Source organism: Sarcophilus harrisii, chromosome 2 (genome assembly GCF_902635505.1).
Source record: "Sarcophilus harrisii chromosome 2, mSarHar1.11, whole genome shotgun sequence".
NCBI classification, from domain to species: domain Eukaryota; kingdom Metazoa; phylum Chordata; class Mammalia; order Dasyuromorphia; family Dasyuridae; genus Sarcophilus; species Sarcophilus harrisii.
Window position 1 is genome coordinate 151,285,355 of NC_045427.1, and position 17,277 is coordinate 151,302,631.

General features: G+C 35.9%; 1 protein-coding gene across 2 annotated transcripts in view; it reads right to left on the reverse strand.

Annotated features, from left to right (window-relative positions):
- Positions 1–17,277, reverse strand: part of SLC24A3 (solute carrier family 24 member 3) — a 721,614-nt gene that overhangs the window by 333,083 nt on the left and 371,254 nt on the right. The gene's annotated exons all lie outside the window — the stretch shown is intronic.

Here is a 17,277-nt window from a genome sequence, read left to right on the forward strand (position 1 = left end):
AGGTCTATATTCCAAAGAGATCATAAAAAAGGAAAAGAACTTTCATGTAAAAAAAATTATAGCAACCTTTTTGGTGATGGCAAAGAATTGGAAACTGAGGGGATGCGCATAAATTGGAGAATGGCTGGACAACTTGTGATATATAAATGCAAGGGAATACTATTTTCTATTAGACATGATGAGCCAGTGGATTTCGGAAAAGACACACATATATTGATGCTGAGTAAAGTGAACAGAATCAGGAGAACATCGTACACAATAACAGCAACATTGTGTGATGATCAACTTTGATAGATTTAGCTTTTCTCAGCAACACAATGATCAAAGACAATTCCAAAAGATTCATGATGGAAAATGCTATCCACATCCAGAGAAAGAACTATGGAGTCTGAATTTTGATTGAAGCACATTAATTTCGATTTTTTTCTTTCTTGTGGCTTTCCCTTTTTGTTCTGATTCTTTTTTTATACCATGACTAATGTGGAAATATGTTTAACATGATTATACATGTATAACTATATCAGATTGGTTGTCATCTTGGGGGGAGGGAGAGGAGGGCAAGAAGAGAATAAAAAGGAAATCAAAACCTTACAAAAAATGTTGAAAACAATATATATATATATATAAATATATGTAAATGTATATATATATACATATATACATACATGATAAAAACAGATCTAAACAAAAAAAATGGCTTGTAGAAAACTTGAAGAAAGGCTCAGAAGAGAGGAACTTATAATTGTCTAGCTTTTCTTCTTTTCCTGACTTTCTGTGGAAGTTTCAAATATACTGGAACAAGACTTTGTATCCTAATGAATTATTGTGAACAAGTTACAAAATCTTGAGACAAGTCCTATGGAAAAAAAAAGGTGCACTCAAGAGCTTGTTATTAAGCGAATCCACTAATATGAGTGCTCCAGTCTGGGTTATTTTTTAAAATTGCATCCCTTAATAAGGGATAAAATTTATCCCTTTCTTAATAAGAAAGCTCTGCTCATCCAATATATTAATGAAGATTAGTATAAAAACAGGACATATATAATATTACATTTACTTACCCATTGATAAAAACCATAAAAACCCATTGATGGTTTTTAAGGGGATCAATACAATGAAGTATTAAAAAGGAGACGTAACACAGAATGGAGTCCCACCCCTTTAATTTGTCAGCTGAGAGTCTTACCTCTTCTAGAATAGGTTTTCAAAATTGATGTGAAGCCTATTTTGGATCCTAAAAAAGGGGTCCTTCCTATCTTATAATCTCATATTGATTTTTAGCAGCGTTTCTATGCTTAGAGGCATTTTTTCTAGTAGGCTCATTTCCATAGTTTTATAGATAAATAACGAATATATACAGTCTGGATAATTATATAAAACCACTTCAAGGTTGAAGGCATACTAGGGAAGAACTATCTTTGACCATTATTCAGTGTGTTGAAGTTGATCCAGCAGCTCATGAGAAGGGTTGGGTTTCCATTTTAAAGAGTTCTTGAACCTCTGCTATTGAAGTTCAATTTAGAATAGCAGTCCAATAAACTCTTCTGTTAGAGAAGAAAAGCTAGTCTTTGGCATCAAAGTATTCCCGTCATTATTGACATAGTCTCTTGGCTCTATAAAATCCTGAAATGCAATCTGAGGAACTAAGCTAGGTTTTTCAGTCAATAACATTTGATTTTTCAACCTTAACAAATACCACTATTCTGATACCTTCTTTTAGTCAGCCTGTGTCTCAGAAAATTCTGTAAAGAAACTTTATAAAATATCAATGTCCTCAAGTCACAGTTTTTGAAGCAGACAGAAGACATCACCTTTCTAGATAAAGCAACAGGATTTTTTTTTTGCGGGTTCTCCGAGATTCTTATTGTAGAAAATTAATTCACTTGATAGGAAATTTTAAAAATGGCAAATAATTCTGTAACATTCAGAAGTCTCTTCTTCTGAATGAACTATTTACATTGCACAAAAACATCATTTGATGCTTCAACAGAAACAGAACTCTGGGATAGATGAATTGCCCTGAGGAATGCCTTAAGCTTTCATGACCTCTTGTTGATCAGGGAGTCAGGGAAATTTTGAATGACACAATGATGTCCTCAAACACACACCCTTCTTAGCTCTGCAATGGACAGATAACATTTACAAGGATCTACTTTTCTGTTAGCATTTTTGATTATTTCATCCAAACTAGATGAGAGCAAAGGTTGAGTAATGACAGCACTCAAACCACATGCATTGATATAAGTCTGCTCCTCTTGAAGGTAGCTGTTCAGCTGAAGATAGCTGGTTATATGATCTATATTTAGACTTTTGGGGATGTGGCACAATATAATAAGAGGAGACAGCAATTTCACCTTTAGAAATTTCAATTTGATGATCATGAGAGTTGATAGAGAACTTTAGAGGTCAAACTTAATATATAAAATTATAAAAGAAATTAATTGTCTTGAAGCACAGTTCTAAATTTTTTAAATTAAGTTCTCAGATTCTTGTTTAAGAGACTGCAATTAATTGATCTTGTAGTAGGGATTCCCCTCTTCTTCCCTTTCTCCAAACTTTCTCTTGTAGTGCTGCTTTCCTCAGCATGGATCTAGTTCCATGATTTCTCTGCTAAAAATATTTAGTGATTCTTGATTGCCTATTGGTCCAAGTTCAAATTCACATGCTTGGCAATCAAGTAAAAGTACTGTAAGGACAGCCTGGTATGAGAATTTTTCATGGAACAGAAAAGTTGATGTTTAGAGATCTGATTTCAATTCAAGCTAGTAAGCATTAAGCACCCACTGTATGCCAGATACTGTGATAAGCAGAGAGTTTTCAAAGAAAGACAAAGCAGTCCTAGTCTGAGAAAGTCTGAGTTTAAATAAAGCTTGAAAATGCAAGTCAAAGAAGTTTCTGTTGGATAGATGGATTTATTTTTGAACTGAGTTGACCATGATTTATTCAGTTATATGTATAGATACTGCCTGCCTTTGCTGTTTTCTATAGGATATTTGCCATGATATCATTTTAATGGTTAAATAAGCTCCAGATATGAGCAGAACATAGTGATAGTTGGAAACTTTGCTCCAGGCATTAATAAGCTAGATATCTTAGGTGAAGTGAGTAGCTATTCATACCTTTCCCTTACACCACATATCTTATCTTCCTCTAACTCCTGTTGGAAATTTTTAAAGTTCTGATAGTTTCCTTTAGAGTTTAATAGAAGAAACATCAGCAGCAATAGTGATTGCAGCAGCAGCAGCAACAGCAATATTAATAGTAATAGCAGCTAGCATTTATATAGCTCTTTAAGGTTTGCAAAATATTTTACAAATATTATGTCATTTTATGTTTACAATACCCTGGTAGATGGGAGCTTTTATCATTTGTGTTTTACAGATGAAGAACTTGAAGCTGATGTATATTAAGGATCACACAGCTAGAAAGTATCGGGGGTTAAACATTAGTGTCTCCTTTTGTAAAAATGTTGGCATTCTTGAGAGAGGTAATGTTAAATGTACAATAACTTTGCATAAATGAGGTTATCAAACAGTTTTTTTTTGTTCCTAATAGGAGAGGTAGGTTAATGTGGAAGAAAGGTAATTTGGAATGATAGGTGAGAAAATACTGAAAGAACAACAGAAAAGAAAATCTAGGAGGACAAACTTTACCTTAGTACAAATGTTGTAGAAGACACTAAATGCTAGCAAATGGGGGATTTTCAAGCAATGCATTGCAATGAAACATTAGCTACATCAGATGCCATTAGTAAAAAATGTGCATTTATAAGTCGATATATTTATATATACATGTGTGTTTATGTATAAAATAAAAGCTCCTTGCAGGCATGGAATGTTTTATATTTTTGTCTTTACATTTCTAGAACTTGGCACATGGGAGTCACATAATATAGACTATTGATTGATTCATTGAGAATTACCACTCATTAAATTTTATTTTATTTACCAAAAGGGCAAACATTTAATTAATAATAATAATAGCTAACATTCATATAACACTATGTGCTAGGCACTGTTCTAAGCGATTTACAATTATTCTCACTTGAACTTCACATTAACTGTGGGAGGTAGATATTATTATTATCCACATTTTAGAGATGAAGAAGCTGACTTTAAGTGACTTGCCCAAGGTCACACAGCTAGTAAGCATCTTAGGTCACATTTGAATCCAATCTTCTTGACTCAGGACCAGCACCTTATACCCTGTGCCACCTAGCTGCCCCAAACTAGGAGAGTTTATTACCCACCTAAAGGATTTTTTTTTATTTTGTTGGTATAACTCTTCTCTCCCATTGATTCAGAATGCAACCCCTCTATCACTTGGTAGATGGTTTCGTGAGGTATGTTGTGGGCAGAAAAACTCTTCATCTTGTAGTCAACTGGTGGTAAAATCTTCCTGAATTTAGCTGGGTTATTTCTTGGGAATACACATACATACATACCACCATACATATATATATATATATATATATATATATATATATATATATATATACACACATACATACACACAAACATATAGATACAACATATGTTATATAATTATAATACATATTATATAATCCTGCTTAATGACCTTCTAAATTAGAAAGAACTGCCTGATATTGTATACTGATGGTATAACTTTCAAGAACCTTGTGTCACCTCCACAAATCTTCCTCAGAGAACTTAAGTAGAACAGAACAGAAGAACATGCAATATTAGTGTTAAATGAAAATTCTGTGAGGTGAAGAATAATTAGAATGAGAATGTAATGCTGAATTTAACTTGGCAGGGAGTCTGCTATTCACCTTTCAAAATCTTACCCATTTTTTCCTCAGATTATTCTCCCCTGGTGAGTACAAATACTTCTATTCCTGTCCTTTCTCTTTGTATATATTGTCATAAAGGGAAAGGATAATCAACACTATTAGCATTATTAGCTCTATGGTTTTTGGTTTCCTCTAGGTACATTCATTGATATCTTATCTCTTTTCAGTATCTCTCTGCAAAGACAAACAAAGTCTGTTTAATACTATAAAGCAACAACAAAAATAATTGTTGCTGGGATACCTAGAAGGTAAATTCCTCAAGTCTCCAAAAGAAAGACAATGAAGTAGGCTTATACTCCAAAAATCAAAGAAAGAAAAGCTCTTTCATGTGCAAAAGTGTTTATAATAGTTCTTTTTGTGATGACAAAGAACTGGAAACAAAAATGATATCCATCAAATGAGGACTAGCTGAATACATTATAATATGGCAACGTTATTAATTTCAATTTTGCTATTAAGAAACAATGAAAGGAATGGTTCCAGAAAAACCTGGGAAACTTTCTAAAGGAAGTGGATAGAACCAGGAGAACAATTTATATAGAATCAACAATGGGAAGTGGGGCATGGATTTTGGTATGAGATTACCAAAAGAGAGAAGGAGAAAAAAAGAAAGAACGTTTATTGGAGTACTTTTTTAAAAAAGCACGTCAAAGAGCAGAAAGAAGAGCAGAAGGAATCACAGATAAGCGATATAGATTAAAAAATTAATTTGTAGAATCTGTTACTTAAAAAGAAAAACAAGATGTACTTAGTGATTGACAGTTTCATGTGCAATCCTTTTTTCTGTTCTACTTTATCTATGAAAATGTTTGTTTTATTTGGCGTATTTTGAAATTCAGAATAAGAAATGAAAAAAAAGTAGATGGATAAAAAAGAAAATTAATGGATTAAGTCACTTGCCCACTCCCAGGATGTTGAAGTGGAAGTTTATTCTTTCATAGTTAAGTAAAGAGTTGATCAAGCTCAGGACCATGAGAAAGCATCTTCTGGAAGAAATGAGCTAATTGAACATACTGTTTACTCACTTGTGTTCAACCAGTAGACTAGACTATTGCACCTGGCCTTGACCCATGCTCTCTTGAAAACAAAGTTCACGTTTCATCTGTGTAGAAAGCATTTCCTATTTAACATCAATCCATAAAATATGAAGGAGCTTTGATTTCTTCAATGCAGGGAACATCTGGTATAGCAAATCCTTCCATGAAATCCTTCCAGCAATACCAATCACAACCCATCATGCCTTAGAAGATAAGACCACTGGGTTTGGTTGAGACATACTGAAGTTAAGTTACCCATTTAGGGTCACATAGCAAATAAATGATAGAGGGTGATATTTGAATCTAGGACTGTGTGACTGTAAGTCTGGCATTCTATCCACTAAGCCAAGCTGGTCAGAATACAAGTTACTCATGAATTTTGGCTCTTATTTTCAGAGAATGTCTTTATTTCCAGGTTACACCTGCAAAGTCATTTGGGCTACAATTCAAACCCATGACTGCTTTTGAGACTTTCCAAGTTTCCACTTCCAGATGTCCTGACACCTCACTTGGAAATCAGCTGTGACTATTTTTAATGAGCATGAAGCCAAGCAAATAAGGAACGTTTCTTTGACTATCAATTCCCATTACTTGTCCATTTCTAAATGCTCTGTTAAAATTTTGAAAACCCCAAATATTCCTAAGATATCAAAGAGAAGGTGAACTTCAGGAAATCAACATGACTAAATTTCAAATTCTAGAACAATTTGCTCCCTCCAATTCATGATTAGCAAAAAGCTCTAAATAAAAGCAATCTGATTGTGAGTTTAATTGCTTTTAAAGAATGTGCAACTCTCAGATAATCTCTATAGGGCATAGGTACAAAAAAGAAATGGGTGACAAGGAATAGATCTAAATAAGAACATGCCTTTTTCTTGTAAGCCAGGAGGAGTGAGGAGGAAAATAAAAACGAAATTAAGTAGATACAAAACGTAAATCATCAGCCTGCTACAGAAACTTAAAATAAAGGAATGAAATCCACAGCTCCAATAATTCATTTCTAATCATCTTAGAAATCTTTCTTTAGTAACTCCCAAGAAGGAACAAATGAGTGTCATCAAAATAAGACTATTTCTTTGACTTTGGCAGCTTGCCTTGACTTCATGAATTACTGGAAGATCATAGGGTCTAGAGCTGAAAGGGTCCGATTCTTTCAGCTTCTCTACTTTGTTGGTTTTTTCATAAAATCAGCTCTTAGTTTTGTTTATTAGTTCAATAGTTTTATTCCTGTCAATTTTCTTAATCTTTTCTTTGATTTTGCAGAATTTCTTTGGCTCAACTCCTTCAGTTTACAGATGATCAAACTGAGATCCAGACAAGTTACAAAGGACCCAGATCCAGATTTAGAGCTCCTTCTACTCTTAACACATGGCCTACTGAAGTCACTATCCTCTCTCATCTAGAAAATTTCAATGGCTATCTCCTTTTTTCCAGTCTCATCCTTCATCTCATCATCAAATTGAGATTTCTTAACTGCATATCTAACTATATCATTCCTCTACTAAAAATGTTTAATTGACTCCCTATTGCTTATAAACTCCTTACTTCAGTATTTCAAAGACCCAACAATCTGACTTCTCTTTGCATTCTCAACTTAATTTCATATTATTCTTTCATGCTTCTCAGCTTTAAGCAACTAGTCTGCTGGATGGATCTTGTATGTAAAGTTTCATCATCAGCCCCGATGCCTTTGAATAGTCTTTTCCTTATACCTGGAATACATTCCTCCCATCCTTCTCTTTTAGAATCCCTAGCTTTCTTCAAAACACAACTCAGATGCCACCTGCTTTGAAAAGATTCCCCCCCCCCCCCCCCCCCCCGCCAAATTGTTAATGATGTCTTCCCCTTAAAATTCCGTTATATAACTTTGTATTCATAAATCTGCATAAGTTTTGTACCTTCTTGGTACAGGGGTTCTTAATTCAGGGTCCACAGGCTAGATTTCAAGATGTCTGTGAAGTTAGATCTTATCTGTTGTGCTAGTCTCTATAACATCATTTGGGGTTTTCATGGCAAAGATACTGGAAGGTTTTTTTTTTGCCATTTCCTTCTCTGGTTCATTTTACAGATGAGGAACTGAGGCAAACAGGGTTAAGTGACTTGCCCCGGTTCATGGAAATAGTGAGGATCTAAGGTCACATTTGAATTCAGGTTTTCCTGATTCCAGTCCCTGAACTCTATCCACTGTACTATCGAGTTGTGAAGTTGATAGGAAAACATAAATTATATATTTATTTTCACTAACTTCTGATTGAATTTAGCATTTCCTTTAAATTATTAACTTTACAAAAATTATTCTGAGGAAGTACCCAGAGGCTTTAGCTGACTGATAAAGGGATCCATGACCCAGAAAAGATTAAGAAACTCTGCCCAATAACAAGGTAAGATTCTTGAGGAGAAGGACAACCTTTTTCCTTTTTTTTTTTTTACAAGGCAATTGGGGTTAAGTGATTTGTCCAGAGTCACATAGGTAGCAAGTGTTAAATGTCAGAGACTGGATTTGAATTCAGGTCCTGTTAACACCAGAGCTGCCCAACAAGGACCATTTCAGTGTTATGGTTGTATCTTCAGCATGTTACACATAGTAGGAACTTAATAAATGTCTGTGAAATTGAATTGTTGAATTGAAGAGCAAGAGGCACTGGTTTTGGCTAAGAGGATAAAGTGGACTCTCTGATGGATGGCAGGTTTTTGCTGCCATTGCTACTGATGATTTAGTGGGAAGGAGAGGAATGTGTGGTGATGTGATGAGATCAATATGCATGGCAGGGACATTTTGGGGGAGGGTTGGAATTCTCAAGGCCTGTCTTACAGCACACATTTTGGGGTTCTTGCCAAGGAAGCATCTGCAGGGCAGCTCTGGAGTGGCTGACAGGTGGTGCTTAAGGGCTAAGAAAACAAACAAACATATGTTGTGCAGAACCTTAGAAACCAAGAATGTTGGGAAAGAGTTGCAAGCTGACTTTCACATTCCTTAAGATACTTCACATATTGGTCAGATTGAGGAAAATTGGCAGATTGAATTTCATGTCATTAGAATGTAGGTGTTTAACGAGTGCTTTTAAATCTAATAGAATTCCTTAGATTCTTGAAACAAGAAACAAAGCACAAAATAAGGAATATTTTTTGCTAAATCTGGTCAGTGAATAAAATGTGCAAGAAGATCACCAATTTAATGAAGAAAGCATAATTCTGACTTTTTTTTTGCTATGGTGCCAAAATTCCACACAATTTATGTTCAAGGAAGGGTACTAAAAAGCAGAGCAGAAAGAAGAAATGATATTCTAGTCCGTTCTTATATTTAAGCACAATTAGACACCTGATTACATTATCAGTCAATATGTCAATCTCCCGAAATCAGTAATTATGATTTATGTAGGCGTTCTGGCTCTCTAATTCATGATTTGAAGTGTGTTTCCTTTTATTTAGCTGCTGGGTTGGTCTGATTTGAATATATTTTGTCTGTTTGACATTCCTTTTCAAAGAAAGGCTTTTAGTATGAACATACAATCCTTTGAGAAAGAGAGGGGATGTTCAGATAAAGAAGCAAGATAAAACTGGGTATAATGTTGTGGGCAGAAAAACTCTTCATCTTGTAGTCAACTGGTGGTAAAATCTTCCTGAATTTAGCTGGGTTATTTCTTGGGAATACACATACATACATACCACTATATATATATATATATATATATATATATATATACACATATATATATATATCCAACAAAATCCAACAAAAGCAATGCAGAAGCCAGAACCCAATGAACAAATTTATTATCATAAACTAACACATACACCATACCTATTTAGATGCAGAGATTAATCAAAAGAAAATCACTGCCCTTGCCTGTCTAAGGCAGACATATGAAACAAGTTATGAGGTGACAAGAGTATTGCATTTGGAATCAGAGTTCCAATCCTGTTCCAATCCAATCCTTTCCCACTTATTTTGTGTATGATCTTGGGAAAGTGACTTAATTCTGACAGAGTCTTGGTTTCCCATAATATAAGAGACTTGAGTTATACTCTAAAAAGATGACTCTATGACATGGACCAACAGGGACCAAGACTTAGTCCATGACAAGCATAGGGTCTCAGTAAGGTGTTTGTCAAATATTGGAGACATGTTCATTTTATTCTTTGCAGCTGAAAACTGGCACTACCTTGGAGAGAAATTCTTTCCTAGATTGTGGGTTTCTTGAGTGTTTGGGGCTACAGTGGATAAGGGGGAGGAAAAAAAGGATATAGCGAAGGAAGAAGTTTAGAAATCTAGACTATTGCTCTTCTCTATAGGCTTGAAATCAAGGGCATTTCCTCAAGCTTTAGGGGTTAAGAACTTATAGAATTAGCCCTTCAGTATCTGCTCTATCCAATATTTGAATCAAATTTGCTTATTTGGATAACAATAACATTATGATTCTAAGAAGGAGCCCACAGTTTAAATTTTACTGCATAGCCCAAATAAATATGAGCAGGCTGCCAAAACTGCCTACATAAATCTCTCTGATCTCCTAGGTAACACTAAGAAAAAAGGAGACATGAGGAAAAGCTGTTTTTAACCTGAAGATGGAAGCAGCAGAACCTGTGGAAACCCTGGACCGAGAAAACAAGACCAAGTCTAATAACCTCAGAGAGCAAGGCTGTCAAATTCCTACTGGCTGAGAAAGCTGGCAAGAATGGCTTTTTATTCTGCTGAATACCCAACACACAGGCAGACTAGATGACTTGTGTTCAGCTATTTTAGATGAACAGTTACTTCCAAGGATTCAGAGGTTCCTTTGAGGAATCAATTCAAAGACTAAATGACTCATTTTTCCTCATGATCTGATTTGTATCTTGTGCTGTTGTCTTTTAAGACTACCGATATTCAATCTTGCTGTTCTTTCATTAATCCAATCTATTTCAAGTGTCTGTAACTTTAGGTTCAGCACTAATCCCAGTAAGGAATACAAAGGGGTCCCCTCTTCTCAAAGACTTCGTATTCTAGTTGAGGAGTCAAGATAGATAAAAATAAGCATAGGAGAACACAAGACAAAATAATAAAGTACCCAAACATGTGAAATAGTAAGTGCCCTGTGAAGTTAGGAAAGAGCAACATTTGTGTTCATCTAATTGGAGGTAATGGGTTATGAACTGGACCTTAAAGGACTGGCAAAATGTGCATAGACTGAAAAGCAGGGAGGGCATTCAGGGTGGAAGGAATGTAATGAAAGAAAGCTCAAAGGTGAGACTACCTAAAGCTGCTCATATTCCCTTAAAGCTGAGTGATAGCCACTAATTTTCCTAAAAATAACAACTGTCTGATAATCAATAGTGCCAGGCTTTAGCCTCCCTTCTGTCTCCTTTATTCAAAGTGGACATAACTGAGTCAAATGAAAGGGAGAAGAACTATTAGGAGAGTTTGTTTATGACAAAAACAAATGAATAAAGAATCCACCTGACAAATAGAGGAGGCCTTTCCACAATGGACTCTTGTGGAAGAGGGTGATAATGAGGAAAGAAGCTCACTGGGTCAATGTCAGAGATGGAAGGGACCTCAGAAGCCATCTCTTGGGACCTACACGCCTCCAAAAAATACTACTACCAGATTTTCTTCACTCGGAGGTCCCGTTTTAAAACTTCTTCAGAAAGGAACCAGAGAAAGCAAGATCATAATTAGATGCTTCCTACCTTGAAAACCCAACACAGTTTTCTGAGTCAGCCTTGAGTTCAAGAGGCCTGGACTCTGCACCTGTCATTTCCAATTTCCAGGAGCCCAATTCCCATCCATTTCTCTCCCAGAAAATAATTCTAGTTATTCTTGTGAGCAATCATGCTTCACTGACTGCCTAAATTGCATTCTTTGAAAATGTAGCCTGTTAATTAAATGAGGCAAAAGAAGAGGGATTAAGCATAAAGTTGGTAATTAATAAACATATACTAGCAGAGCCTCAGCTCCGGTTACAGAGAGTGCTTTTAGGGCAGCCTCTTTCCCTCCCTCTTTTATGCACTCATCCCTCCCACTGCACTGCCGCCAATCCCTCCCACCCTCATCCCTCATCTCCAGCATCCAATGCAACATTGATTAAGAACCAGTCAGCTCACTGCTTCTCTTATCAGTTTCCTATGCAGATGGGATCCTGAGTAGGGCTCATTCTCTGCAAAATTTTAAAGCAGATTAGTTTGGTTTTTGGTGCTCTTCAATCTTCCTTTCTCTATCCCTTATCTAAGTGCTCAATGGTATTATGCTGTCCTCTGATTGCAGAACATCCCTCCCCCTATACTGTTCTTTTCTAAATTCTGCATTTTCTGGTCCCCTTCCCCACAATTAGCACTCACCAATCCTCCATGTCCCTATCTCCCAGGGTCTTGATAGGTGACTAGTAAACTAATCTCACACATTAACTATATCGAGCTATTAACCTGTCAGTTCTCTTAAATAATGTCTTTGTGTGTTAACAGAGGCCTTCTGCACTTTCACTTAAGAAAGTTCAACAGCCATTCCTAGATGCCTTGTGAGGCAGTCAACTATGTATGCTTAGTAGTGGATGGGAGAGGGAGATATCTTAAGTGGTGGTGGTGGTAGGAAAAAAAAAGGTAGGATATTTCTTGTATACCTCAAAGCATATCCTGTAGGAGGCTGTCTATCATATTTCACATGAGTAGCCAACCCTGAACCAGGGGTCCAATAAACCATAATTTTATATCAATCCAGCTCTTTTTAGCTTCACAAAATGAAATTTACACAGAAAAAGAAATAATACCAGGAACAATAAAAATTTCCACATTGAATTAGGACTCAAAATATAGTTCAAATTTACAAATGATCAATTTTTGGAAAATATTTTAGTAAGTCTTATTATTGACAGTTAAATTCTGGAGCTGAAAAAGTCCTGAACACTCTCCTGTCTAGGGAGCTTAGGATCAAGTTGATATGAATAAGCCTCAGCTTTTGCATTGAGAAAATAGGGATAATTGATAAAAAAGGAATTAGATGTTGATATTTTCTGGTCAGTGAAATACATATTATCCTCTCAGAATTTGGGACTTTTAATTTAGAATTGAACTCTTTAGAGATGCAAAAATCCATTAATTAGCAAATATTCCTCAACAATAAGACCATTAGGAATTTACAACAACAAAAAGGTAATTCTTAAAGCTTGTCCTATTGAAGACTTGGAAATAAATTTCTTAATTCCTTGACTTTAATCACAGTAGAATGAGCAAGCTGGTAAATGGAGGCAGATTTTTTTTAGTGCTAAATGATTACTTCCAGGACAATGCACAGGTGCTTTAGGAACCTGGTTGGTTGGCTATTTGTTCTTTGTTCTCAGAAAAGACCAAAATGACATCACTAATACTGTAGACAAGGTATGCTTTGTCTGACTATGGCTGATCAGATCAATATAAGCTGGGAAAGCTCTATTACAGGCTGGTCATAAATAGTCTATATTTTGGAAAACTGCATTACCTGTTTCAGTAACTTAGGGTATGGTTTCATAAACTTATGCTTTAACTAATAAGATGCTATTTGTTGACCTGAAGTACTATTTTTTTCCTTTTTTATTATTATTATAGCTTTTTATTTACAGGTTATATGCATGGGTAATTTTACAGCATTGATAATTGCCAAACCTTTTGTTCCACTTTTTCTCCTCCTTCCCTCTACCCCCTACCCCCGATGGCAGGTTGACCAATACATGCTAAATATGTTAAAGCATAAATTAAATACAATATAAGCATACATGTCCTAATAGTTATTTTGTTGTGAAGTACTATTTTTTAAGGGAGTTTATTTTTATTTTTTTGTACCAAGTAAGATTTTGTCATTTAATTTATTAAAAATTTTTTTAGATTATATATGGACATTCATTTTTACATATTGCCATATGATCATGTTGGGAGAGAAAAATCAAAATAAAAGGGAAAAAACACAAGAAAGAAAAACAAAGGTAAAAGCAACATACTTCTATTCACATTCAGTCTCCATAATTCTCTCTATATATACAGATGGCATATTCCATTCAAAGTTTATTGCAATTGACTTGGATCACTGAATTGCTGAGAAGAACCAAGTTTATCATAGCTGATCATCACACAGTCTTGCTGATGCAGTGTACAATGTTCTGTTTATTTCATTCAACGTTAGTTCATGTAAGTCTTTCCAGGTTTTTCTGAAATCAGCCTGCTCATCATTTCTTATAGAACAATAATATTCCCTTACTTCCATATACTATAACTTATTCAGCTATTCACCAATTGATGAGCATCCGCTCATTGTCTAATGTTTTTGCCACCACAAAAAGAGCTGCAAGAAACATTTTTGTGCACCTGGTTCATTTCCCTTCTTTATTGATCTCTTTGGGATGCAGACCCAGTAGTGGCTCTGTGGATCAAAGGGGTATACATAGTTTTTTGAGCATAGTTCCATATTGTTCTCTGGAATGGTTGGATCAGTTCACAGCTCCAGCAACAATGTAGTAGTTTCCCCATTTCCCCACATCCCCTCCAACATTTGTCATTATCTTTTCCTATCAACCAATCTGAGAGGTGTGTGATGGTATCTCAAGGCTGTTTTAATTTGCATTTCCTTATTCAATAGTGATTTAGAGCATTTTTTCATATGGCTATACATGGCTTTAATTTTGAAGTACTCTTTAATATAACTTTGCTCCATGCTTGACAAGCTGGGGACTATGCACTAGTGTTCAGTGTTCAGAGCCTCAGTTTCCTCATCTATAAAATAAGAAATGGATTTCATGATCTCTCATATCTGTTTCAGCTAGAAAATCCTATGTTTAAGTCATCGAAACATTTAATAATAGGACCTGACTGAGCATAAAGGGCTATTACCCTACATTCAAAGTATTTCTTTCTTCATGGCTAGTCCCCTAAGCGTTGGGAATTAGACGCCATATGTAGAAAGCCATTTCCATTTCTGTGAAATGATGCAAACACAATACTTCATTGATCAAGTGGAAAGATGCAAAACCCACCTCTCTATTTCTGTAAAAATGACTAGCTAACTCACAGTCTCCCTAATACTGAAGCCAACAGATTCAGAGAATGGTAAATGGATTATTATAGAAGTAAGACGTTACTTGACACCTCTTTCCCCCTACACTGACAGGAAGGATGTAGACTAGTGGGTTGCAGGGGGATAGAATCTCTTGGCCCTCTGTGATCGATCTCTAAGTGACAGATCTCAAGTGAACATAGACATCAGTGGGGCAAGCTGTCATTTTCCAAGTGTTTTTTCTTGCTTTTGTTCAACATTTCTTCCATCTCTCTTTGGATTCCAGTGACTATGGTCTTTGCTACATTTAGATTGGTTGATTAGGTGTTTAAAGTGGAATGATGCTGGACTAAACTTGCCTCTGAGAGACTTGGAGTGGGGGTTGGGGTGAGCAGGATAGAGAAGAGCCGGGAAGTGGAAGAGACCCAGAAACAACTACCCATGACAAAAGATTTCCATTCCTCTTGCCAACCAATAGAAACTCAGGATTTAAAATGGGCATGTCTGAACTGAAAGGCTGCATTGAGACTAGTTCTTACTGCATTTTCACTAGCCTTGAAAAAACTCCAGAAGTTTCTTCTCTTTGCCCTTCCCTGTCCCTCCCCCACTTCTTTTTATCTTGTTTTTACACACTGGGATCATTTCCAAATTGCTGAACAGAACAGGACTTTGGATCCTGCTTGATCTGAGGAAGCCTTCACAGGGTTTGTTGAGGAGAGCTCAAGCTTGCTGGAAACCAGTCAATTCATTGCCCCCAGTTTGGTATACCCAAGTAGACAAGTGTCCTGAAAACAATCACAGTGGATGTCTGCCCCTTCCACCCCAATAACTCTTGCTTCTATTTTATGTATCTTACACTTACATCTAGCCAATATCTTATTTTACAGGAGAGGAAAATAAGACCCAAGACCTGTCTAAGGTCATACAACTGGTGTTCCAAAAGAAAAAAAAAACATCAAGAGAAGTGATGGAGAAAAGATGAAAGATACAGAGAAGAGGATGGAAGATATAGTATGGACAAATAGCACAGCTTTACAAGTCACCACCTAAAACTGCATATCCCAGATATATTCTTGTCAAGCTTATATAGTAAAATGTGACCTCCTTCCCTGACAAAAATTATTATGAGGTTTGGCTCAGCATTTCAGAGGCCATTTCCAAGGCTGCTGTTACCCCCTTTAAAATCATACACTCATAGATTTTGAGCTGAAAGGGCCTCTAGAGGCCACCTCATTTTATAGAGAAGGGAAGGAGCCCTGTGGCTTGGGAGTCAACCTCAATTCTTGAAGATACCTTTTTCCCCTTTCTTCATTTTGTAAAATATGGCTAACTCCAGCTATCAAATAATTGCTAAGAAATGGGCTTGAGGGAGAGCCTTCAATAGATAAATGACATTCCATAGTAAAACTGACAGCAACTTATAGTTTTACAATATTTGGTCCAGGATGAAATATGAGGAAGACTACAGGAATGCCTTTTCTCCCCTTTTGTCTTTTTTTTTATTCAAATTTTAATTCTCTAGGGAAATCTAATACCTTTCAGAAAATTTAAAGAGTAGGACTGCTGCCAGCATTGCTTAGAGACTATCATATTTGACAGAGATTAATGTAGACTTTCCTTTTTAATTCCTGTTCTGCTCCCTCAAGCTTCTCAGTCTTAGCCTAGCCTGGTCACTCTAAGCTCTTTGTGTTCTGAATGAAGGCCCAAAATCCACGTAAGCTACAGGCCTGTTATAGAGTACCCTGAACTTTGATGCTGGATACAGATATGGAACTTGAGTACTTTCATTTTTCCAACTTATCTTAAAAATAAGAATACAGGAATGAGTTTCCTTTCCTCAATGGTACTTTGGAAGGTAGAGAGAAAGGGTAAAGAATCATTTTTGAAAAAAAAATCATTATGAAATGAAGATGGACAAGTTTGGGCAAAACCACTTTTCAGTTCCTGGCATTCTTTTGGAGAGAACCCAAAGCTTACAAGTCTCAAAGTTTCTTCCCTCAGCACATTTTATACCATTTGAGGAGCGTCTATCATCAGAGAAGTCGTTCTCTGATGACTGACAACATTAGGAATACTTGGCCCACAACTCAATTTCTTAGGAAATAAGGCTTTCTTTTAAACTAGGAGAGGGAAGAGGAAAGAGAGAAAGGACTGGTATTTATTTCTATGTGCATATTTGTGTGTGCATGTGTCTTTTCTTCTTTTTTAAAAAAACCTAACTCAGCATGGATTAAATTTGAGCAGACTCTTGCATTTGAAACCCCTTATTTTGTATATGAAATTTAAAAAAGCCCAAGTCTCTGCTTGTTAAAGGTGTTAGTTGAGGGCCCAAGGAGTATTAGAAGGTATTCTGGGGTCAGAATTGCATAAAATACTACAGATTAAAGGGGAAAAGAGGGATCCTGCTGAGCACTAACAGAACCTATCCTTCT